Source organism: Pleurodeles waltl, chromosome 2_1, assembly GCF_031143425.1.
Source record: "Pleurodeles waltl isolate 20211129_DDA chromosome 2_1, aPleWal1.hap1.20221129, whole genome shotgun sequence".
In the NCBI taxonomy this organism is placed as follows: Eukaryota; Metazoa; Chordata; class Amphibia; order Caudata; family Salamandridae; genus Pleurodeles; species Pleurodeles waltl.
In genome coordinates, this window is record NC_090438.1 from 314214084 (window position 1) to 314240799 (window position 26716).

The following is a 26716-nucleotide window of genomic DNA, read 5'->3' on the forward strand; positions in this document are numbered from 1 at the left end:
TTGCCACGCCTAAACCTTCCCTTTTCTTACATATAAGACCCTCCTAAGTAGGCCCTAGGTAGCCCCAAGGGCAGGGTGCAGTGTATGGTTAAGGTAGGACATATAGGCCCTCATTACAACCTCGGCGGTCTTTTGAAAAGAGAGGCGTTTTTTCTGGCTCCCTATTACAACTTTTCTGCAGGGCCAGCGGACGGTAACAGTGTTACTGTCCGCTGGCCCAGCGGAAAAGTCACATCAACATTGCTACCAGCTCGTAATAGAGCAGGTGGCAATGCTGATGTGCAGCTGGGGCAGTAGCACCTGTCGCGCATTTCACTGCCTGAAATTCGGGCAGTGAAATGCGCGACGGGGCTATGCCTGGGGGCCCCTGCACACCCCATGCAAAGTGCATGGGCAGTTCAAGGGCCCCCAGGGGCACCCCAAGTCCCCCTTACCGCCAGCCTTTCCATGGCGGTGTTTACCGCTGTGGCCAGGCTGACGTTCCGGGACTCATAATCCCCAGGGCAGCGGTGCTTGGGCGGTATAGCGGAGGGGCCGGCGGTATGGCCTTGGATATAGCGCCACGGTCATAATAGCCTGCCTGTTGGCGATGTTACTGTCAGCTTACCGATGGCCACCAGGGTCATAACGAGGCCCATAGTAATGTGTTTTATATGTCCTGACAGTGAAATATTGATAGATTCGTTTTTCTCTGTTGCAAGGCCTGTCCGTCTCATAGGTTAACATGGGGGCTACCTTTAAATCTGATTAAAGTGTAGATTCCCTTTGGGAGTGGATAGACATGTGGAGTTTGGGGCCTCTGAGCTCACAATTTAAAAACACATATTTTAGTAAATTTTATTTTAAGATTATGTGTTTGAAAATGCCACTTTTAGAAAGTGAGCATATTCTTGCTTATACCATTTCTGTGACTCTGTCTGTTTGTGGAAGCCCTGTCAGGGTCAGTTTGACAGTTGGGCTGGTTGCACCTCTAAGTGGACAGTAATGCAAAGGGAGCTGGGGTGTAGTCTGCATTTCCTGATGAGCCATCTGTGCTAGGAGGGAGAGGAGGAGTGGTCACTCACACCTGAAAGGGCTGTGCCTGCTCTCACACATTGCAGTGTCCAACCCCCTGGTGTGTGTCTGGGGCCTGGCCTGGGCAAGGCAGGATTTCACAATCAAGAGAGACTTTGCTTTGAAGTAGGCCTACTTCAAAGGAGAAAATGGGTATAAGAAGGGCACCCAAAACCACAGACTTTGGAACACTCCTGGAAACAAGGGGAACCTCTGCCTAGAAAAGAGCTGAAGAGCTGAGGAAGAAGAGCTGCCCTGCCTGTGATTGTGCTTTGTGGAGCTATCCTGCAGTTGCTGCTTCTGGCAGAGTATGAGGGCAAAGACTGGACTTTGTGTGCCTTCCTTCCTGTGAAGAACTCTCTAAGGGCTTGATTTAGAGCTTGACTCCTGTTGTTTGAAGTCTCAGGGACAGCAAAGACTGCTCTCTGCCAGCACCTGGAGTCTCTGGAGAGACTCCTACCCTGCCATGTGGTGCCCATCCAGTTCCTGGGACCCTGAAAGGAGAAGCTGGCATTCTAAGGGGAAGAAATCCACGCACCGACCGCCGTGCAGGAAAAAGATCGACGCAACTCTGATCTGCGGCTGAAAAATCCACACTCCACCAGCTTCGCGGCTGAAAATCAATGCTTGCCTGCAACGTGACCTGAAGATTGACGCCCAGGGCTGAAGAAAAGATGTACAGCATCGCTGGTGAGATCGCAACCAGCGCTACATGGTTTTCAGATCATCGTGCGGCTGGATTTCTGATGCAAACACCACTGGGTGTGTAAAAATGACGCAAGGCCTACCCGGACCCGAGAGTGCTGATCGGATCGAGGTGTCGCTCTCCTGCAGAGAGAAGAAAAGACACACCCGACCTGTGAAAAGAAGAAACAGCGCAAGGCCTGAGTGAAATCGACGTATCGCAAGCCCTTTTTGACGCACACTCACCCATGCAGGGTTATTTTTCACAGGACAAAGAGGTGTACTAATGGCAGAGACTACTCCTTAATACTGGCTGCATAAAAACATAATTTTGCTCTCAAAATAACTTCTGAACTTGAACTTTTCTAAATTTCTGTAAATCTTAAACTCTATTTACGATGTAAAGTGTTAGGCCCACCTGGAAGCATATAAAATAGTTATGCCTATTTGCAATCCTCTGTTTTCACCTTTGATATCATTATACGATCTTGATAATACATTATTACTCATTTTATGGAAACCTTCGTCATTTAATTTTTAATATCTTGGCAGCATTATACTATGTTTTTGAAATGTGCATCCACCAGAACTAAGGGCACCTCCAACTACACTATGGCTCGATTTCGAATATAAATTGCTTGATTTAACATCTTGTGAATGTGCAACTAGACTTCATTGAAGATCTTATTCATAAAATTCCTTTCTCATCTAAGTAAAACGCAGGGGCTCTAAAACGTGACATATGTGCCAACAAGGGAGAACTCTTCATTCACAAAATGAGTGTTTGCAGATGTTTAAAAGGTCAGGCATGTTCTACTGTCAAAGCCACCCATGTGGCTGAATTATCATTGCCATACCTGTGATATGGTCCAGAACAATGTCATCTTTAGGGCAGAGCGATTGGTGCGGTCGCACTGGGCGATGACCTGGGGAGAGGGGGCACAGACCTCGGGGTGGGGTGGTGGGCATGTTGTGTTTAGCAATAATATACTGTTTAATACCACCTGCTGCAGAGTTTCTTGTGCATACAGCTTTCAGGCTGTAATACAAATGTCAAGATAAGCCTTGTGATTAAAGTTGTACTAGAGAGAGAGATGGAGTTTTGTCTAGTGGACGTTTTGACTCGCCAGGAAGTAGCCATGAAGTAGCCCAGTGGATTAATATATCTGCTGCAAAGAAATTACACTGTGCAGATCACAAATCTGTGTTTTATGTGGATCTCTGCATTTTTCACAGATTCTTTTGTTACCGCAGTTCATAAGATACAACCCTAATATATGATCAGTGACTGTTCCGAACTGTCATCAAAGGGCTGCATGCAAACTGCATAATAACTGCAGTCATTCATTATCTATTTCTAATGTTGCTAAAAAGGGTTCGTTTGGGTACCATTAGTAAAGCCAGACCTCACCATTGTTTTAAAACAAATGAAATGTATGTGAGATAGGGGCTATGGAGAGATAAGGGGCACTTTTGCCTGGTGGTAGTGGGGGAATCCAAAGAGGGTGTAATGGGGAGGAGTGCCAAAATGATTGTCGCACTGGGTGCCACCAGCGCTAAAGCCAGCCCTGGTCCTGAACATAAACATCCTCATGGGACTGCTCGTTGAACAAGCATTTTCAATGCAATGGGTCTCGTGTTTGCTCAAATTAGAGCTACTAGCATTGTAATTTCCTAACTAGACTTTCCTTGCCACATAAATTGAAAATGAAAAGTGAAACAGTGGACGTAAGCAAGTCAATTCAAAGCAACATGGCTGCCATGAGCGTGAGCATGAGAGTTATTGAAAGGCAAACTGAAACCAGAGGAGAGGCCATCACGCACTGTAACAGGAAAAAGTGTGACATGGCCAACAAAAATGTTCACCTAGTGAAATCACGTGGGAGGGAGCTCAGCACACATAGGAGGAATGTTTCACAAATTACACCAATAAAAATGAAGCATTTTAAACAAGCACTACAAAGAATGAATAGCAAGAGTGAGCATAGAAAAAAGCCCACAGAGTGATTACAACAGGCCAGAGTGCTTGCACGCTCAAACTTAAATAGTGGTCAACATTAACACAGTCAGGACTCTTGAATCTCTGCAATGCATTTCACTTTCTGAAAGGACTCATCAACCTATACCTAAAACCCAAAGGCGACCATTCCACTCACCTAAATGTCCATGCTACCATCCCAGCATGTTATTACAAATGCAGATGACACATACATGTGCTGCAAAGAGATGGCAGGGCATGAAATGCACTCCAGCACAAAGGGACCCTTTGATGTTTTACACTACACCCAGTCTTCACTCTGTTTTCATTTATTCAGTGCAGTATCAGGCTCAATATCATGGGCTGGCCCATCTTTGACCACTGCTATCCAAACAATCTCTCGTGCGTAGTTGGGGGGGAAAGGTGGCTCTATAAATCTCTTTTGAAGTCAAGTAAGCATGCCTGACTACGTGTCCTTCAAACTCTGAAAAATGTATTTTTTCATTTGATGACCGAATCATATTAGTAGATCTTACTTCATTAGGAGCCGGCTGCAATGTTGTGCCCGACATCCCCGCTGGGCCAGCGGGCATGTTCTAATGCGGCTGGTGGGTTTGCGGCCGCATAGGCGGACGCTTGGCGGTTCAACCTTGGCGGGCGTCCTCCGCCGCCCGCCAAGGTTGTAATGAGGGCCTATATCCTGTGGCTGGATTGACGTGCTTGGAACCAGATGTGCCTGTGGTGACCCAAAAGCAGCAAGCAAGGCCTCCTCCAGCGGAACTGACTTCCCTTGGCTGGAAAGGTGATTCAGAGCTATTATACCTCAGGCAAACTCACCAGTAAACCAACCCGCCAGTTGCTTTTCTCGGAGGCCCTTGCCCAACAACATTCGGGACCCTATCAACAGCTGCTGTCTGTCACAGAGGTGCCCAACGCCCACCTAGGTGCGCAACCAGATTCCGTGATGGAACGCATCGAAATAGCTGCCGTGGTAGGCACCTCAGAGGTGTGGACACCAGGTTATCGGAATTGACCTCGGAGTCCCGATCCCTCCACACGGATATACCTGGATTCCAGGACAGAGTGATAGGGTTCAACGAATGCCTCACCCTAGTGGAGGACAAACTTAACCAACCAATGGCTACGGAGAAGGAACTGCAGTTCCTAAGTGTTGGAAAATGGGTTATTGGTAGGGCAGGTAGGTACCTACACCTAGCAACAAGCCACAAACCTCCACAAAAGTACAGTTAGGTCTCAGTAAATTAATCCCAGCTCTACCCTTGGTAGCTTGGCATCGAGCGTCAAGGCTTAACTTAGGAGACAAAGTGTAAAGCATTCAAATATCACAAAACAGTAAATAAATAAAACACAGGAAACAGTTTAAAAATCCAAAACCAATTTATAAAAATAGCTTATATTTTTATCTTTAAAATGACACAAAAACGATTAAAATCGGTTCAGGGGAACCGGAGATATGAATTTTTAAAGTATTATTATTTTCTAGCGCTTAGAAACAAAAAGCGCCAATCGGGTCATCTGGTTGCACCAGGACCGGGGCAAAGTCAAACTTTCAGGCCGACCGCGATGGAGCCCTGCTCGGCTACAAGTCGCGGGAGGCCTCGGTTAAAAAGTTACCTTCTGACTTAGTCTCTTTTTTGATGTTTTTCTTCCCCGGGACGAACCTGCCAGTTGGATCCGACCTCCTGGAGCCCTTGTCCGGATACGCGAAGTCGGTTTCCTCGGTGGTGATTTTTACCTTCGGACTTAGTCGTTTTTTCGAGATGAAAATCCTTCGACCGGGGTAAACCTGGATCTTGATCCGACGTCCGTGGAGCCCTTCTCGGATACGATGGCTGGAAGGTCCCGGTCAACTTTTTACGTTCGGACTTAGTCTCTTTTTCGGATGTTTTTCTTTACCGGGACGAACCACGAAGTCAGGCCGGGTCGCGGTTGAGGCAAGCCGGCTAGAATTTCCGCGTCGGGTCGGTCACTTTATGGAGCTTTTTTCCAAAATTTCTCCAATCTTTTCCAAACTTCTGGGGCTTCACCCAGATGTTCTTTTAAGGTTCTTTTGGGGTCCACAGCTCACCCCAAGGGTCCAGAAGTTCTGTGATGGTCCTTGGGAAGTGCGGACTTCAACTCCCAGAATGCACCTGGCGCAAACTCCTTTTTGGCCACTGGACAGTGGTCAGCTGGTCACTTTTTCAGGAGTTGGTGCAGGGGACTCTGGTTAGCAATTTTTCACCTGTAGCAAACAGGGAGTCCCTCCTTGAACCAGTGGAAGCCAGGCAAAGTCCTTCTTGTGGTGAAGCCCAAGTGTGCAGCTGGTGCAGTCTTTCTGAGTGCAGGGTCCAGGTGCAGGCCAGGGGTCCAGCAGGGCAGTCCTTCTTCTCCTTGTAGTTCTTTCTTCTTGAAATTTGGTGGGGATCTGAGGTGTGGGTGCAGGTCTGCCAGTTTTATCCTTGCTCCTGGGTGAAAAGCAGGGGGGCCCTGGTTCTCCAATCAGGGACAGGGTCGTCCCCCTGTGATGACCACTTCCTGGGAAGTGTGGCAAAAATCCATCCCAGAAGGCAACAGTCTCTAAAAATCCAAAATGGATGAATCTGATTTTTGGAGGAGAGATCTGGCTGAGCCCACCCACTGGTGTGGCTAAAAATCATAAACACACCCCTCTCCTGCCCTCTCCTAATCTAATCAAGGGGGCACCTAGCTGTCTGGGGTTGCAGGATGTGGGGGTGTTGCTGGGTGCTCCAGATGTCCTTCTCTGCCTTTGAAGACCAGTTTGGCAGCCCTCCCCCTTCCTGCCTCACCATCTGCTGAGGGGAGATTCTCTCCCCCAAGCACATTCCTTTGTGTGAAGTCAGGCCACTTCACACCTCATTAAAGTAGCCTGGCAGAAGCTGCTGCAGGCTGGCCAATCAGAGCACAGCAGCAAAAACAATGCAGAGCTGAAATTGGCAACTTTTTAGGTAAAGTCTAAACTTTTTACCTGCACTAGTTATATTAAATCCCACAACTGGAAGTTGTGGGATTTATTATAACAATCAATTTGATACCAAATTCTTGGTATGTAACATTTAAGGAGACTTTAAAATTTAAAATAGAGTCTGCCCATTCTAGCCTATGAAGGCCATTTACTTCAATGAGGGAAAAACAAATTTGGCTGTTTTTACCTCACCAGGGCTTATAAATCTATTTTTATAAAATCCCTGCTTATAGTTACATGGAACCCAGCCCTAGGGGCACATAGGGCACACCCTAGGGGTGACTTATATGTAAAAATAAGGTAGTTTAAGACTTTGGAAGTACCTTTAATTCCAAAGTCGAATTTGCATATAACTTTAATTTAAAAGCAGCCAGCAAGGCAGGCTTGCTTTTAAAATGACACTGGGCACCTCAGCAATGCACCTAGGTGTGCACCACCTATGCTGTGGTCCCTAAACCTACATGCCCTACCATATACTAGGGACTTATAGGTAGGTTAACTTAGCCAATTATAATTAGCCTAATTTGCATATCCATTTTACACAGAGCACAGGCCCTGGGACTGGTTAGCAGTACCCAGGGAACCATCAGAGTCAGGAAAACACCAGCATAAAGTGGAAAATGGAGGCAAAAAGTTAGGGGGCCTCTGCAATCAGCCCCAGTTTCTCACACTAAGAGACAAACTCACCGACCTGGAAGATAGAAGTCGTAGAGACAATGTCCTCTTCTTCAGGATCCTGAAATGAGCGGAAAGCATAGATGTCAGAGCTTTCCTTTGGGATGTTATTCCCTCCATCACAGGCCTTTAATTTTCACCTCCACTAGAATTTCAGAAGGCGCACAGGATAGGTTTCCTTTGCAAGGATGGCCATGGGAAACTTTGTCCGACGATAGCCTGTTTCTTTAGGCATAAGCAGGCGTGACAGCTTCTCACTTCAGCCCAGACCTATGGCCCCTACTCCTTTGAGGGTGATGAAGTGCATCTCTCTGGAAAGCCTTTCTAGCCCTGCGGCCACAATTCCAACAAGTCGACATAAAATTTGGCCTCTCTGAACCTGCCCACATGTGGATCCCCCAAGGAGGCTATTCCATAGACTTTTTGGATCCCACTGCACTGCATAGTTTCCTGGACAATCTCCTTTTGCAACCAATGGACCACTCAACATCAAGGCCTCAGGGTGACCTGCAGCCGCTGGGGAGGACATCCTCCACATCTACATCTGAGGTCCAATGGACCGCCAGTGGGCATCAGAAATCGGGGAGACATATGGACAGACACCATAATCGCAGGAGAAGAAAGCGACTGCCATACAGGCAGTAGCGAATCTTACTCAAGACCAGACCAGACACAAATTCTGATCACCGCTGAAACCCTTGAATACTGAAACTTGACTTTAACCCCCATATTTCTTCCAGCCTGCACATGTCTGTACCATTGGGTCTATCGGCGATGAGTCATTCAGCAACTGCTGTCCATCAACCGGATGAGTACTCTGTAACTTATTGTTTAATGTTATTGTATATTTGTTCACCTTACGGATGTCTGTTCCACTTACCTTCTTGTTTTTGGATGACCAGGGGGACAAGATTAATCCTCCCTCTTACTTTCGTATAACCGCAAGGCCCCCGCATAATGCTGACGGCCAGGCCGGGACACCCCTTCAGGCCCTAAACTCCATTACGAATCATGGACGCCCTGCTTTTGGGTCATGCCACATTGTTGGGCCATAACACTGTTGGGATGGTTCACTCATTTTGTAAGAATGTTGGGGTTCCTCCTGTTCCTCTGCTGGTGCTTACATACATGTAATCCCACTTGCCGGGCAGATCCCCTGTATGGTCTCTCCCCCTCTGGGCTATACGGATGTCCCTCTGCAAGGACCTTAGGATACTTCTTAAAAATGATGTGCCTTCAGCAGTAGTTCTACTTGTGTATAGTCCATCCTTCTCTCAAATCCTGATGCTAGGAATGGGGTGTCACATCCCATACTAACCCTTAGGGCCCAGGCCATGTGTATGTAGGAGGGTGTGTTTATCTCATCATTACGGTTACAGTTTGCCACACCATGTCCCACAACACACATTACTCCTCATACGCAGGTTGCAAGTATATACCACCCCTCCCCTGCTCTGAACCCATCATAGCTGGTGTTCTGCTTTCCTGCTCTTATCTCATAACCAAACTTACAGAACCTCTCTGGAATGCACTTCTGACTTTAAAGAAGACATTTATTGTTATTATTATTTCACCACAAGGTTCCTGAGAGACAAAATTAGTAGACTGGAAGCACACGTTCAAAAGTAGTCGCAGCAATGAAAGCAAAATATATCAACGTACTGCTCAGTTGCAATGTACACAGCAAATACATGTGATTATATTATAGCATAACTTCAAAGCAAAGCATAAAAGTCCAAATTCATCACCGTGGGGCCTATAGCTCAGCTTCATCTTTCTGGGGTCTGCAAGTTGATGACTCCGGTCAACTGCGAGAAAGAGATTTTCTACCCAAACGGGAGACAGGCAACTGACGTCTCCGTTCCTGTCTGAAGTCAAGCAGATTAAATCTAACCCTGCTGTAGTCCAGAGTCATCCTTAAAAGCAAACTCAGTGTGAGAACTGAAGAAACTTGGAGAGTGGCCAATTCTCCTAAGCCTCACTCGTTCTCAGACTGGATTGAGAGGTAAACACAAAATCTACGTGCTCTTATCAGCTAAGATCTGGGGTGAAAAACACATCTTGGTCTATCATGTGGAAAAACACAGCTAGGAAAAACACAGCTCATTTGCAATGTCTAACCCCACGTTAAAGCCAATAGGCAGCTAACCTAAATACCAAATGTAATGTCTAATGTCATGTCAAAGCCAATTGGCAGCTAAACTGAATACAGAATGTAATGGCTAATGCCATGTCAAAGCCAATAGGCAGCTAAACTGCATACAGAATGTAATGTCTAATGCCATGTCAAAGCCAATAGGCAGCTAAACTGAATACAAAATGTAATGGCTAATGCCATGTCAAAGCCAATAGGCAGCTAAACTGAATACAGAATGTAATGGCTAACTCCATGTTAAAGCCAATAGGCAGCTAAACTGAACACAACATGTAATGTGCTACTGGTGAACATTGAGCAACTAATATGCGCAATGGTGAAACACAAAGTCATTGGTCAAACACAATTAATAGCATCACAGCTGGTTTTACATTGAAAAGCCACCTGATGCCCCCTTTGCCCCTTGTTACTTGTGGGTGGGGAATTCTGGTGCACAAGCAGAGTGAGTTTAGACCTGCAGTTAAACAGTTTTGGACTTGTGTCAGGGCTCTCCCATTCCAGCTACTGAGTTGTTTTGTTTTTGGCTCCTTTTAGCCCTTCTTCCCCTCCCTTTCACCTCCCTTTCTCTTTCCATTCCTTTTCTCTTGCTCTCCTTCCCTTCTCAGCTGCTAGCCGCATCATCTCCCCTTACCCACAATCTACCTCAGTTGACATCAGTACCCTTCCCCGCCCGTGACCAGGAGTTTCCCACTTAGCCTACCCTCCCCTGCTCCCCTCCCACCCTCCCACCACCTTTTTGCTTGGGCACCTCCCATTGTTGTTAATGACCCACGCACACCTACCACCAAGGGCAGACTCATAAAGGCTTGCGACCATGTCCACACTATCTCTAATGTCTTGAAATTTTAATGGCCTCACTCATTACATTAAAAGGAAAAGGGTACCACTTACAGTCCCAGAAGGTAGATATAGCTCTTCTAAAGGAAAGCAACCTTTTCTCTTCTGAATAAGAAAAGTTACGAAGTGACTGGGAAGGGCGAGAAGTCCATAGCAGTTGCCCAACACTTCTGACCCCGACCTCAGGCTTTTCCAGGAAATGTGGCATTGCGATCCTCATATGCAGATCCCTACCCTGCACTGTCCTTAAAACTTGGACAGATCCGGAGGGTCATTATGCACTTGTTAAACTAAAGATCGGTAACCTTTTGCTATGTGTAGGATCTGTCTATGCTGTGGTTGGGACTCAACGGCCTTTCATGCTACATTTCAATCGTCTCCTTACAGAAATTGGGGCAGTGCATCTCCTGTTGGCAGGTGACTGGCATACGGTGAGTGAACCAGTCATGGATCGAACGGGTACTTTAGACCGTTCTAATGTAACTGATAGAGAGCTAATGAATGATATCATTCTGGATCAGATCCTGGTTTGACTGAGCACTGGTGCCTTGCATATCTGGCAGAGCTGGAATACACCTTTCTCTCTTCGGTGCATAATACATATTCTCGACTTGACTACTTTCTGATAAACCAAGGGATGGTGGCCCATGTTACAGATTGACATAATTTGGCAGCTGCACTTTCCGACCACTCGCTCAGCCTCCTCATCCTCAACCTGGTGCCAGCCAGCCTGTGACGCAAGCTGTGGCATCCTAATGTCACGCTACTGCAGACCACAGGGCAAGGAACAACTTAAAACTCATGTTGCCACCTATCTGGAACACAATAGGGTCTCAGTCACCTCAGGGAGGGTTCTGTGGGATGCAGCCAAGGTGGTTATACAAGGTCAGCTGATGAAAGATGTGGCCGTAGCAAATGCTAAAAGACGCACCTACCAAACAGAGTTAGAGACGGCTATATTGACCCACAAGCAGCAATATACCACAAACCCCTGCCCTTGTCCATGCTGTCAACTCGAAAAGGCAAAAATATAACTCAATGCTCTCTTTATCTCCAAGGCAGAATATGCTCTCAGCAGGATGCAGGACCATCACTATGAGTAGGGGCAAAAGGCAGGCTGCTTTTGGTGGCTCAGCTGTGGCAGCAGGAAGCTGCTTTAGTTATACCGGCCATACACTCTGTGACTGCCATTATCCTCATGTACCCCAAGGATATTGTTAACAAATTTGCAGCCTTCTATTGCTCTCTATATACACCAGAAACTGCAGTGGACCTCACATGCTTATCAGCCTTTTCAATGGGTGTACCCGTGGCCTGTCTCACCGACGATGGCAGGATCCTCCTGGAGGGTGAAATAAGGAAGGACAAGATTGCCCAGGTGATCTCTAGACTATGCTACCATAAAGCCCTGGGCGAAGATGGATTTCCCGCAGAATTTTAGAAATGGGCTGGAGAGGATGTAATTACATCCCTGCATGAAGTCTTCAAGGAAATGACACAAACTGGTGCCTTGGGTCCAATTTCCAACAAGGCCTCCGCACCTGTCCTTCTGAAGCAAGGGAAGGACCCCCTGATCTGCAGAAGCTATTGGTCCATTTCCCTTTTGAAAAGTAACATCAAGGGCCTAGTGGGAGTATTGATGGCTCGATTATGCAAAGTCATCCCCTCTCTTCTCCATCACACTCAGGTGGGATTTGTACCCGGTTGCTCCTCCTGCAATCCCCTCCGCATACTGACACATATACCGTATGGTCAGACAGAGAGTTACAGGAAGAGGCCTTTGCCCTATCTTTCGATGCTGAAAAAGCATTCAATAGGATTGAATGGTGGTATCTGTTTGAAGTCCTTAAACACTTTGGTTTGGGGAATGATTTTATTGCCAAGGTCAGATGGCCCTACAAGTCGCTCACTGTTCAGGTGAACTGCAGGGAATTCCTATCGGAGTTGTTCCCCATCAGCTGTAGGAACCATCAGGGCTGCCCGCTGTCGCCCCTATTGTTCCTCCTGGATATGGAACCCTTAGCTGCCAAGATTCCTTAAACCCCTGAGATATTGGGAAATCCAGTCCTAGGCGGTGCTTCCACACTATATCTATACACGGCCGACATCCTCATTACACTTACGGATCTTCTGCGCTCCCTCCCGTGCCTACAAGGCATTCTCATGGAATTTGCAACCCTATCGGGCTATAAAGTAAACTGGGACAAAAGCAAGGTTAATCATCGCAGGCCTGCCAATCCGCTGGACACCCTCTTGTCTTAAATATTTGAGGATCCTAATCAGCAGGGCCCGGAACATCTGGTCCAGGACAATATGGGTCCCCTGATCACAATAACATGATTAGACTTTGACAAGTGGTCCAAACTCGGCCTCTCACTGTGGGGAAGGCCCCATGCGGTACTCATGGTAACACTACCCCACTTTACCTATTTTCTGGGTATGCTGATAAGCCCTACCTCTACTGCGCTTGATAATCAAGCTTATACACTCTTTCATCTGGGGATCTGCCAAGCTACTGGCCCATCACTCTTGTGGGGGATTAGGCATAACATCAGTAGAGATGTATGTGATTTTGCTACACCTCTCCCAACTGGCATACATGCTTCCCGGGCAGAAAGGCTCACCACAATGGGTGCAAATGGAACAGGGCTTGTTGCATTGTCCGAGGGGAACGAGCCCCCACGATTGAGATGGGGCGGCTGGAACGCTTTCCCGTAACACCATGATGCAAGCCATGATATGTTGTTGTAAACCCATCCACAAACTACTTGGGGTGGATATTTATCTCCACGAACAAGCCTTGCTTCCCTCCACTCCTCTAAGCTGAGGATTGGAGGGAAGATGCTGGACAGGAATGTATGGCAAACAGCTGGCACCACACGCGTAGGGCAAGTCCTGACAGATGGAGACCTGAAATCCTTTACTACTCTGTGAGAGGAATTCAACCTCCTAACCCAGCAAGCCTGGCGCTATGCTCAACTATAATATTGCCCTGGTCCTTGCCACCCTCCCCATTGGCTTCTTATCTTCACATGTGGGGATGCTACCACAGCGTGATGTCCGGCATACATGCACTCTTGATCTGCCACCTCTATTCCATACCCCTTCTTCACAACCTCTGTACCTCGTGGCAGTTGAAGCTTCAAATGGAATTTGACCAGGAAGATTGGGCAGATATGTTAGAAGCCTCTTTAAAATGCTCCACGATTGGTACTGGACCCCTGTTAAATTAAAGTCGGCAGGCCTCTTGCCTCATGCAGAAAGCTAGCACTGTCCCCATGCCCCCTACGATCTCCTCCATATCCTCTGTGACTGTCCATCGGTTACCACCTACTGGGATGCGGTGGGGCGCACAGTGCGAGTAACACTGCCACTACCGGACCTGCTACCGTGCTCGCTACTATTTCTTCATGACTTTACAGGTTCTTTAGTCCTGACGTGCCCCAAATGCGTCTTCTTCACACTGCACTTGCCACAGCCAAACTCTGCATCCTCCGACATTGGAGATCTACGGCTCTCCCTATGCATGGGGGGTGGCTGTTGGCAATGTATCAAATAGCGTCGTGTGAGCAGGTTTTTTACAATATGCAGGACCAGGTGGACACATTGTCCCACACTTGGGCTTATTTTCTCCAGGCTGAGGTGGACACCCAGTTAAACACCATTTCTTACATCAATAACTTCTTCTTCCGTACCCCTACCTGTGGCCCCATCCCCCTACCTTGTTACCTCCTCTTGGTCCTACCCACCTTCTTTGTCGTCCACCCCTTTCAGTCACGCTCCAACCCAATCTATGTGAGTTCTTTACCAATACTCCCTCCTTATGGCTCAGGCAGCTACCCTCCCTTACTTAGGCACCCCCAAACCCCCTTAACGCTATCCCTGTCCTTGTTTAATCCTGCCTCAGTGCCTTTTCATTTCTCTCATCTTTGTCATCATGTCACTCTTTCTTTTCTTTTCCCCCAATCACAATCTCAACATGTCTATGAAGCCAGAGCTTTTTATTCCTCACGACAGGATCAAGCTACCTGTAGCCTTCCATACTATACCCTTCTGTCCTCTGCAATCACTGCTTTTCGACAAGTGCAAAGACACTGTCATGTACTCGATAAATTACATGCTAGAGATATCGAGCACACCAGTAAACCATCAAGCAGCAACAGAAGAAAGTAACCCAGCCACTGGTGCATGCTTGCGATACTGCTAGCGCTGGTGCTTAATAAAAATTATTAATGAGTGTTTATGTATTCTCAATAATAAGTTTATGTAGAGAATATAATAACATAGAAAAATAATGCACGCATTTGAAAATGTGATTACGAAGTATGGCCACCAATGTTAACGAAATGTACTAATCAATGATTTAATACTTATGAAATGTAGAATATATGTTAGCCTAATGCAGTATTATGTCATATTAAGGGTTATGAATTTAGCTTTATCTTTGTTAATTGTAGTCCTTATCTTACCGAGTGTCTGGGCCTACTTGCCAGGCCTCATGTAAAAGCTGTATTTCTTAGCATTTCATAAAATGGCTGTCCTAGAGAGTTAAACTGTGAATTTCTATTGTATTGTTTAAATGTGCTCATAACCAAAGCTTCTCATGAGAACCGACTACTAGAAGATGATGTTTCCGCTAATGCAACATTTTATATGTAATGTGTGTGAGACTGACTTTCCCAGGACAAGAACAATGAAGATACTGACGAGAGAAGAAGCTGCGATAAAATTGTTACTTAACAAACCAGACGATAAGGACATTGCAAGACAAACCAATTAACGACATGTGAACGGAGCAATATTAGAATTCATAGATTTGAGATTTTAGTTTTATTGGACAAAGTGTCAACATACGATTAACTGACCAATAGGGATTTGGGGGATAGTTTTAACAGTTTTGACATAACAGGATCACATGGAGAGAAGAGTGAGACACTCTGCCCTTTCCTTTTGCCAAAGACCTTTGCCCATTTTCTTGCTAGCTGAAAGGCTCATTCTTGCCCATATTGCGTCTTGAAAAGAGACGTGCTTGACTTTAATGCTTAGAGACTTTGCGTTTTCTGAACTTTGATGCTGAATCCTGATGCCTTGCTGATCGACTGATGTCCTGAGAATGAAGACTGACTCTGTTTTGCTGATCCATACGGGGGATAGGTATTTTAACCTAAAATTGTTATTATCAGGCATATTTGCTTTTTCTTTCTATGTACCAACTGTGCTATTTTAACAGAGCCATAATTTAGATGTTTTTCCAATTTTTTGTTTCTGAATAGTTTTGCATGAAGCCCAACATGCTGATGCTAATCTAATGCTAGTTAAAGATCCTCACTAATGAAATCACAACAGGGACTAATATTTGATGAGTTTCTCTGCTAAACTCCATGTATATAGTTACGTTGACACATTTGACATGTTGATTTGCACCATAACCTTAGAATTTGTTGTTGTTCAAGCTTGATTAGATTACGTTTCTTCTGCTGCTTGAACAGCCAGTATTGTTTCTGTATGTGTTTAATTTGATTTTGAGATTAATCTACATGACTTTAGCATTGTTAATATAGGGAAATAAATATTCTTACTTTCACTAAAAGGTGTGCTTATTCATGACTGAAAAGTCATGGTGTGTGACAAATACTGACTCCATTGATTATTGATGTTGATTATTGATTATTGTGTATTGAATATAGGTTATGTACTAGAGCTATGGTAAGAACATCTGAATTGTGAGTCAAAAGGTTCATCAACCTATTCGCGGACCTTGTAAGTTGACTTAAGGTCAGACGTGCTAACAGAGATGGTAGCAGATGGATGGTTTGTCTCCTTAGGAGCTTACCATAGATGTCCGGTGCAAAGTGACAAGTGTTAACAGAGATGGTAAGAGATACTGATGGTTACTGTCCTCAAAGGTGTATCATAGACGTGCAGTACACAGCAACCGGTGTTCCCAGAGATGGTAGTAGCTTGATGAGTTGGTACTTTCAGAATTCATTAATATTGAGATTTGGATTTTGTTTTTCAATGATGCTGATTGGACAGACAAGTATGTTCCTTTAAGCCCAGAAATGAATTTCCCAGATCCTGGATCCAGCTAATAGATGTTTGAGGATGTTCTCGGCGTTCTAGTGACAGTGTGAATGAAGTAGGTCATGCTTACGCAGCTTATACAAATCGCAGGTGAATTGTAAGGTTTGTGATGGTTTTAGGGAGTTTGCGTACTTCAAAATAAGTTGTAGAAGGAGAGTGCATACTCCACAGTGTGAGAGTAGGGAAGTCGTTGAACTTCATATGTGTGTGGCGCTTTGTGATCAAAAAAATGTCCACGTGGTTGTTGATGTATGGACCCTATGTGGTCTAAGATTCCAGAGTACATTGAAAAGTGTATGAGACACTTGGTTTTATGTTGTAATCTGTATGGTTTAGTAGGTTGATCCGGCGTGGTCAACAAGTCAGTGTGTGAATTAAAGTGAGTAAAATACATTTTTTACTGAGATTTGGTGAGTTCTGGTGCACCAGGACAGACCCATTGATCAGTTGAGAGTAAAATTTTGTGGGTCGAATTTTGCTTGCAAATCTGGGAGAACGAGAAAGAAGAAGGAGCTATAAGTGCAGAAAGAGCCATCAGTGAAAAATCCATAAGGTTTCTGAAGTGATTGTGTTACCTTTCCTGTAGTAAACCAGCAGATTTGTTTTTGATTTTGGGTTTTCGATTATATTCACAATATTTGTAATAGTTGTGTGAATCGAAGTGAAGGAGGACAAGCCGCAATACTTACTCAGCCGCAGTACGTGTGAGTTTGACGTAATTGGAGCCGTGCTGGGCTAGGTTGGTTAGTGAGAAGGGTCACGCACGGATTGGCAGCCATCCGTAAGAGGCAATTGGTTGAGATCGTAAATGAAAGGAATCTTGGGATTAAAAGTAACTTCCTGATTTAATTTTGAATAACAAAAAGGTAGAAAAGATGAAGTTTTCCAAAGCATTAAAAAGTGCCCTATGGGAAGATACGTATATTACAATGAGTGTAGGTGAGGCCACACCGCCAGAAGGTACACCAGCTTACATTGTAATGGAAGAGAAGGGTGTCGTGCCATGTCTTTGGCTGAAGCAATGGTGCAAATTGACAGAGAAAGATGGGAACTTCGTGTTTCCTACAAATGGGACATTCAATTTGAGGGTTTTGGAGCATTTAGGGCTGATGCTATATGAATCGAAGCCCCTTTCGAGATCAGCACAGTTTGAGGCATTAGTGATTTGGGAGCTAGTAGCCAGACAGCAACCACAACTGAAATTTGAGAGGAGGGTGAGAAAGCCAGAGAAGACTGTAGCAGAGGCTAGATGGGACTGTGTTCAGAAAGCTTGGAGGATGGAGACTTTGCAAGGGATTAAGTTGTTTCTGGCAATTACGCAGGAGAATGAAAAGGAAGGAAAGAAAGCTACTAGGAAAACTAATAAAAGTCTGTCCGAGAATAAGGAGTCTAGAAAGTCTTCAAATTAAGAGGAGGACTCAGACTATGATGAGTTTACTGCACAGTTATTAAGAGATCGACCACCACCATATACAGTACATGAGAGTGGTCCAAGTACCAGTGTTGATCTGACAGCCCCAACACAGGTTAATGAGACAGTGAGTCTGGTGCAGGTTAATGCTAACCTGACACTGAATACGGTGCAAAGTGGTCCAAAGGTGCCTACCACTCCTGTAGTGCAGACCCAGGTACAACTGCCACAGGTTCAGAGAATTTAGCCTCATGTGCCCATTATGGAAACGACTTCGAACTTAGTGGTGCCAACGGAACAGACCGATACTGATTCAGACTGAGCCAACTCCGACTTTATTGCCCAAGTGCAGCTGCTGGTAATGCCAAGATTTACTCCAGTGACAGGGACACAGTCAGATATGACTCTGATAATGAATCAGAATATGGGAGTTAATCTCCCACAGAGCATAAATGCCAGAACAGCCCCAGACGCTTTATCGCTACCTATTACTGTTGGTCCAGCGGTACCATTATTTGCACAGAAAATACCTTCTGTAGGTGAACAGGGAGCAATGTCCCAGAACCTAATGAGGGGAGGACCTAATGAAAATTCTTGAGTAGTTTCTCCAGACTTTTGATGGATCAAGGTCATTGCTAGACCTTAGTCCATTCATAGCACTTCTAGATACTATGACAGGTCCAAACGCTAGTCGGAGTCTAAAATTATTGACACCGCAGACTCCAAATGCAGATGCACAGCCGGTGCCACCGGTACAAGCAAGTAACATTTCGTTACAAGGATTGACAGCTCAGCAGTTGACTGAATGATTAGACAAGCTGAATACCACACCGAGTGCCCCTAAAGGAGAGCATTTGAATTATACTAGGCTAAGCATGGAAGCGGGTGGACTCATTGAGGGAACGTTGGGGGTGAATAGGTTAGAATCCTATACAGAGGCAGAATTTAGATATTTGTGCCCGAAGATTATGAGAGGAGTGAGCAATGTGCATCAGAAATTAGCAGACTTGGCAGAGAAGTACAGCATAGAAATAGAGAAAACAAAGCATTTGAAAAGGAGTTAGATTAGATTTTGAGGCTACAGGTTTTGAACACAAGAACTGCCGGAATTAAGGCAAACCTTAAGGAATTGCTTCAAAGTGCACAGAACTGAAGAGCATTAGACAAATGGGAAGGCAGATGGGTAAAGAAAAGAGACAAGAGAAAAAGGGATTCTTTGGAGCTGACTGAAAATGTGTAGCGGGATAAAGATTCAGTAACATTTTTACCAATGAGAGAGATTCCAGGGGGGAATTTTGTTCATGTCCTGTGGAGTAGAGGTGACATTCTGTCATTTACAAATGATTATTCAAAATTGAGAAAAAAGCCAGTAGAGTGGTATCAGCAGACAGACAGATTTGTGAAACTTGTGAAGTGTTTGTGGGATGACTTGAACACATTATTAGAGATAGTGGTTTGCAGCTGATCTGTCGATCGAGTGTAAGAGGAGTGTAGATTGGCAAACAAGTGAACCGGAGAGAGACAAGAATACAGGTCCACCATCTCCTGAGGTAATAAAATATTACTATAAGGTTATTGAGTTTCTGAAAATGAGAATTTCACCCAGGAATATTGAATTGCAGAGGATTGACACGAGAGCCCAGGAAGCAAAGGAGTTGATGCATGTGTATTATGAGAGATTGTTGCAGGAATTCAAGCATTACAGTGGTACGGAAACAATTGAGGCAAAATACATGCTTCATTTTGTGTTCATATTTGTGGAAGGATTGAGACCTGAAATTAGCCACATGATTAAGAGTCATTTGATTTGCTGGCAAGCAAAGCCGATTGATGAGGTGTTGCAGTATGCAAAATACTGTAGTGATGAGATTGAGTTAAAGCAGAAGAAGTTGAAAGAGAAGGTAGTGGTGATGCAGATTAAAACAGCTCAAACAGGAGTGCAAGGGAATTTTTCACAGCAGTTACCACAGCAGCAGCAGGGGAACATGATGTTTCAGCCCCAGATGAGAGGTAGAGTTTGTGGAGGAAATATGAATTGTGGTCCAGACTTGAATACTGTAGTGGTTCAGAATGATGTGCAGGAAATAAATAAGTTATTGCCATGTCACATTTGCGGAGCCGTTGGACATTAGAAACTGGAATGTCCAATGATGGTGCAGGAAGGTGTCGTTCAGCAGAGTAGTTACATCAATTCATTCCAGAATGTGAGAGGACCGAGAGTGAGAGGTCCTAATCCAAATTTTCTGAATAATGTGAATCAAATGCAAAACTTTCAGCCCATGCAGCAGGTGCAAATGCCCCATGCATAAGTGTCACAGTTGCAGCCGATGCAACAACAGGTTCCCTTGGTACTTAGACAGCAAATTCAAAGACCTCAAGCTCCGATGGAGCAGCACCAGATGATGCTTTCTCAACAGGTCATAGGTCAGAGGCATAACAAAAATAGTAACACAGTGCACCACTTCCCGTTACACAGTGAGAATGTAATAAATGATGAGTGGATAAGTGACAGTTCAGATGAGGAGCGGTGTGTGCTTGCAACTTCCTTAGAAGTAGATCAAAGAGGACCCCATGTGAAGGGAAAGATTATGGGTCACAAGGTTTCATTCTTGGTTGACAAGGGAGCTACACGCTCTACGGTAAGAAGTGCAGAAGTTCAAAATTTCCCTTTTTAGGTAGAACAGTTCAGGTTGTAGGAGTATCAAACCAGTAGTTGACAAACCCGATTACAGATCCAGTTCAAATTTAGATTGGCAACTTTCAGGGATTGCATACATTTGTAGTCTGTGATTCAAGTCCAGTATCCCTATTGAGAAGAGACTTGCTGTGTAAAACAAGATGTTTAATTACTTGTTCAAATGATGGAATTGAGATTCAGACGAATAGTGATGATGAAGAGGACCAAGCCCCAGAAATATAATATGAAACTACAAATGAGGAATACCCTTTGATTACATTTTACCCGATGTTCACTATGAAAGAGCTTCATCCTGATTTGCAGGGAACAGTTAAGGAAAAAGTGTGGGATCTGACAGGAAACAAAGTAGGTTTGATAAGGGAGTTGAGCCAGTCAAAGTTACCATGAAATATGATACCTCCTCAGTACCTAATGCCACAAGATGTCCTTATGAAAGTAACCCAGATAATTGCAGACTTTGTAAAGCAAGGGGTTCTGAAAGAAGTATTGAGCAGTCCATGTAATTCACCAATAACAGGTTTGAAAAAGCCCTGTGGGAAGGTTCGCATTGTTCAGGATTTGAGAAAAATAAATGAGATTGTGGTCAAATGTTGTCCCGTGGTGCCAAATCCAGCTGTGATAATGTTCCAGAATCCATTTGATGCCAAGTGGTTCACTGTCATTGATTTGTCACAAGCATTCTTTTCTGTGCCTCTTCATGAGGATAATCAATTTCACTTTTATTTCAAATTCCTGGATCGAGTTTATTGCTGGTGTAGAATTCCTCAAGGATTTTCAGAGTCACCTTCCATATTCAATTAGGTCTTGAAAATGAATTTGGAGTTGTTGGAATTGCCTTTCCAATCGACCTTGGTGCGGTACATTGATGACTTATTGATTGCGTCCGAAACAAGGGACGAGAGCACATATGATACAATTGCTCTGTTGAACCAATTAGGAAAGAATGGTCTTAAAGTGTCTCAGCTGAAATTGCAGTACTGTCAGAAAGTGGTGAAATATTTGGGTCACCAGATTGAGAGACAGGTTTGCAACCATATTGTAGATAAATCCCCCGACTACAGAGAGAGATGTCAGGATGTTTTTGGGAATGGTAGGCTGTTGTCGCCAATGGATTCCAAACTTTTCACTCATTTCAAGACCATTGCAGAAGCTGACTCATAAGGAAGTCACTGATCCCATAGTGTTAGACCAAGATGAAATGAAACCATTCACTGAATTGAGAGAGGGTTTGTGCAGGGCTCCAGTGTTGGGCATGCCTGATTACACAAAACATTTCACATTGTTTTGTCATGAGCGTGATGCATGTTCTTTGTCTGTCTTGACACAGGTACATGGAGGTGTAAACTGCCCAGTAGCATTTTTTCAGCTTCTTTGGACTCAGTTGCAGCAGCCTTACCGGGTTGTATGCGCGCAGTTGCAGCAGTTGGTCAGAGCCTTACACAATGTGAGGGCATTGTGATGGGACATCCCCTGACTGTAATGGTCCCTCACTCTATTGAGATTCTACTCACAAAGACGAAAACCCAATATTTGACTGGTGCAAGGTTGACTAGATATGAAACGAGTATTGTAGGGTCACCAAATGTACCTTTGAAAAGATGTACAGTGCTGAACCCGGCAACCTTACTTCCGAGTGAAATTGCTGAAATTGAAAAAGAGGAAGATGTTGAGCATGATTGTCTTGAAGTAAATAACTTGTGCACAAAACCGAGACCGGACATTAGAGATACCCAATTGAAAATGACCAAATTATCTTTGTTGATGGTTCCTGTCTGAGAGACAATACAGGGACACTGAGAGCAGGATATGGTGTGTGCACAATTACTGGTACCTTGGAAACTTCTTGGCTTCAAGGAGTATATTCTGCCCAAGTAGCAGAACTGGTAGACCTCACTAGAGCATGCCATGTATCTGCTCAGTTGAAAGTTACAATCTATACGGATAGCCTGTATGGATTTGGAATAGTCATGATTTTGGCCAGTTGTAGTCACGGAGAGGTTTCCTGACCTCTTCTGGTTTTCCAGTGAGAAATGGTGATAGAATTAAAGAATTGTTACATGCTATTCAAATGCCTGAAAAGATTGCTGGGATGAAATGCACGCAGATTTTTGTGTCATTGGGAAATGGATATGCGGATCAAGTCACAAGGTTTTGTGCATTGAACTGTATATCATTCAAAGACAAGTGGGAACTGTTACCTGAAGAAGACGAAACTTGTACAAGCTATGCATTGAAAATAATTGACACTTTGGAAGAATTGGAAACATTGCCGAATAATGTTGACAGGGAGGAAAAGTGTTCATGGAGCAACATGAAATGTGTGCAAAGACAAGATGAACTGTGGGTTTCAGAAGAGGGTCAATTGGTTTTGTCAAATAGATTGTTGTCTCAAATGGCGAGGTACTATCAGAGACAAGCACATAGTGGGAGGGATGCAATGATTTGTCTGTTCAAACATGATTGGTTCAACCCAAAGTTTAGACAAGTTGCTGAAGCAGTTTGCCATCGATGTGTCATTTGCCAACAGCTAAATGCAGGGAAAGGGACAGTGGTTAATTTGAGCCACATTGGAAGAGCAGGAGATCCATTCAGCAGAATACAGATCGATTGTATTGAGATGCCCGTGTGTGGAGTTTTGAGATATGTGTTGGTGATTGTCTGCATCTTTAGTCACTGGATTGAAGCTTATCCTACATGAAGAAATAGTCTCACAGTAGAGAAACTACTGCTTAGGGAATTGATACCGCGTTTCAGATTTTGGATCTTTTTATAATCAGATAGGGAAAGTCACTTTAAGAATGAAGTAATTAAATTACTATGTGCAACATTGAACATTGAGCAGACGTTGCATTGTAGCTAAGTCCCTGAAGCATCAGAACTAGTGGAACAGATGAATGGTACATTGAAGTCAAGAGTTGCAAAGATGTGTGCATCCACGAATTTGAAATGGCCTGAGGCATTGCCTTTAGTGTTGATGTCAATGAGAAACACACCTGACAGGAAGACAGGATTGCTGCCGCATGAGATCCTCATTGGGAGAGCAATGAGGTTGCCAGGGACGCCTGCAAATGCACTTGTCAACATTACAGATGATATGGTGTTGGATTACTGCAAAGGTCTGGCTGATGTGGTTTGCTCTTTTTCTCAGCAGGTGGAAGCCACCACACTGCCACTGATCCATGACCCAGGGCACAACCTGAGAGCTGGGGAATGGGTTGTGATCCAAAAACACATGAGAAAGACGTGTTTGGAGCCTCATTTCAAGGGACCTTTTCAGGTAGTTTTAACAACTACCACCGCTTTGAATTGTGTTGGAATTCGAACTGGATTCGAAAGTGGCATGTACACTGGATCATGAAGAAGTGCTGTTCAGAGTACAAACAACAGTGAGACAAGTCCCAGGGCCAGAAGGAGAACAAAGGGGAACTGAGACCGGATCTGAGCGTGTTGAGGATGGTTCAGTCACTCCTGTGAGAGACGAGTTAGGAGACCTCCAGGAGGGTGACAGAGAGCCTATCTCAATTGAGGCAGCAGGAGAGCCTAGTCAGAGGAGGGCTTTCCCAGAAGCAGACGATCTTTAGAGACAAACAGAGCAATTGCCAGACCCAGAATGAGAAGGAGTTGAGGTGGATCACAGTCAATGTGATCTGACTCCTTCTTAACTGTTTTCAGGTCCGTCAAGAGAAAACACCACGGAACAAGGAGAAGGTTCAAGTTTGACTCTGAAGAGAGCGCTGATAAAGGGTCCACTGAGAGAAGACAAGTGGTCGGAGTCACAGGTGGAGAGAGGGAAAGCAGTGGTTGTTGAACCAACAATCGAAGAAGAAGTAGATACCACAAGAAGAGAAGATCTAAGTGAAGGAGAGCTGAATGGTGATCGAAAATTGAAAAGAAAGAGAATAGCAAGTCCTGAATGGGCGTATGCAACTACAAATGAATGGCAACAAGTGTTGTTGTCTTTTTGTTCTGATAGAGAGATTCTGGGTCAGTATTTTGGCATGTGAAGGAAGCTAATGAACTGAACTGTTGAAACAATCTGAGAGAACATTTTTGAGGAAAAGAAACTGTTGAAAATAACCGGAAGAGACATTGATAAACTGATTTGACTATTTTTGATTTTTGATGCACATTTTTCTAAATTTCTAATGCTTTCTGATTCTTTACAGATCATGATTAACATTAGTCAGCAAGGTAGAGATGCTAGGTGCTGTAAATATATGAGCATTGGTTTGGCGATTATATGTGGGATATCGTTTGTGGTGTTAATTGTGGGTATGTCTGTTTTTGATAAGAGCGAAGGCAACCATTCTTCTGTTTTTGAAACAACTGCGGCATTAACGGCATTAGAAAAGTTTAGGTTACATGAGAAATATTTGCATGAGGATATTAATGCGCAAGGAGAACTTTCTTCTAATGTTTTCTATCGCTTATTGAGTGAGTATGTTGAGACAATGGACGTGAAGAAGTGCTTTGTGTGTACGCAGATTCCTTCATCAGTCGAGGAAGGAGTCACCTTTCATAGTCTGCCTTTAACTTATGTAATAAGTTGTAGTCTGTTACTAACAAGATTTTATAACCAGGAATACATTCAGTACTTTTATTTGAATTATGATATTGTGTTTTCGTTTGTTAGTATAATTAGGTATTGGAGTACAGTAGCTAAGGATAATGACATAGTAATAGTTAGAGGTTTCTTTGAACCTACATTGACGTTTTGCACAACTTATGTGCATATAAATAATTTAACATGCTTGCTTACACCTTTAGAGAAAAGCTTCTTAGATCATATATGTGACAGGAGAAAGGCATTAAAAGAGAAATTAGAAAAAGGCTTAGAGAAAAGGACAACATTGTATATATAGGCCTAAGTCGCGCACTGACACTTCATTTGTGGGAACGAGTGAATGTATGCATGTGTTTTTGTTTCAGAGTAAATGGACGTTTATGTTGAATGGATAGGTCCCTGAAATTTCAGGAATCTATTACATCTGTGGTGTTAATGCTTATTACCGTCTTTCAAGAGGATGGTATGTGACATGTTATTTGGGGATAGTTTTCCCAAAGATTTATCAAATGGAGGATTTGAAGAATTTTCAGAAAGTGACTAAATTACATCATAAGAGACAGAGGAGGGAGTCCTCTTCTGCTATAGTGGGTGATATATTTGGAGGGGTGATTCAAGGGAGTCATTCTGAATTCGACAAAGATTCAAAAGTTTTATATTACTGTGGATAACATGCTGACAATTTTTTCAGGACCCATACTCCTGATAGATACTAAATTAGCTGCTGATCGAGCTATGACTCTTCAAAATCACTTTGCTTTAGACATTCTTTTAGTGAAGGATGGTGGAGTCTGTGGAATGATTAATTCTAGGCATTGTTGTTTGTATATTCCTGATAGCAGTAAAGAGATAAGAGACTTACTTACTAATCTGACTAATGCAAGTGCTGATTTGGAAGTATTGAAAGAAGCAGGTGTTTGGAAAAGGTTGCAAGTGGTTTGCTTCAGTGGGAAATTGGCTCCACAACATTTGGAATGGGAGTCTATTGAAAATAATACAGGGAATATTAATTGTTGTGGTTTGTCTATTGGGAATATGGGGTTGTGCAAATTATGCAAAAGAAGTCAATTGAAAAAGTCAAAGAATAATCAGAGGAGGGAAGAAAAGAAAGGGGAAAAATTGTATAGGGAAAATTCAAAGGGGAAGCAAAATTATGAAGAGATTGAATTGATAGAATTTAGTTGAAGCAAAAACTTTCACTAAGAGGTGTGGTTATTCATGACTGAAAGGTTATGGTGTGTGACAATTAATGACTCCATTGATTATTGATGTTATTGATTGATGTTGATTATTGATTAATGTGTATTGATTATTGGTTATGTACTGTAACTATGGTAAGAACATCTTAATTGCGAGTCAAAAGGTTCATCGACCTATTCGCGTCCCCTTGTAAGTTTACTTATTAAGGTCAGACGCACAAAACATACCATGACCTATCCCCCTGCCCCTCCCACCACTACATAAGCCATTTCACCGGCACCTTAGTCTTGATGTCTTATTTGTTTACTGTTGGCACTCAATGTCCTGTGACCCATATCCCATATGAATGCTTCTGAGCTGGTGGGATGCACATCCTCCAAGCATGGGGGCT

General features: G+C 44.0%; 1 protein-coding gene across 1 annotated transcript in view; it reads left to right on the forward strand.

Annotated features, from left to right (window-relative positions):
* The window catches only part of LOC138259651 (sodium- and chloride-dependent neutral and basic amino acid transporter B(0+)-like), a 485427-nt gene that overhangs the window by 146853 nt on the left and 311858 nt on the right, over positions 1-26716 (forward strand). The window lies entirely within an intron of this gene.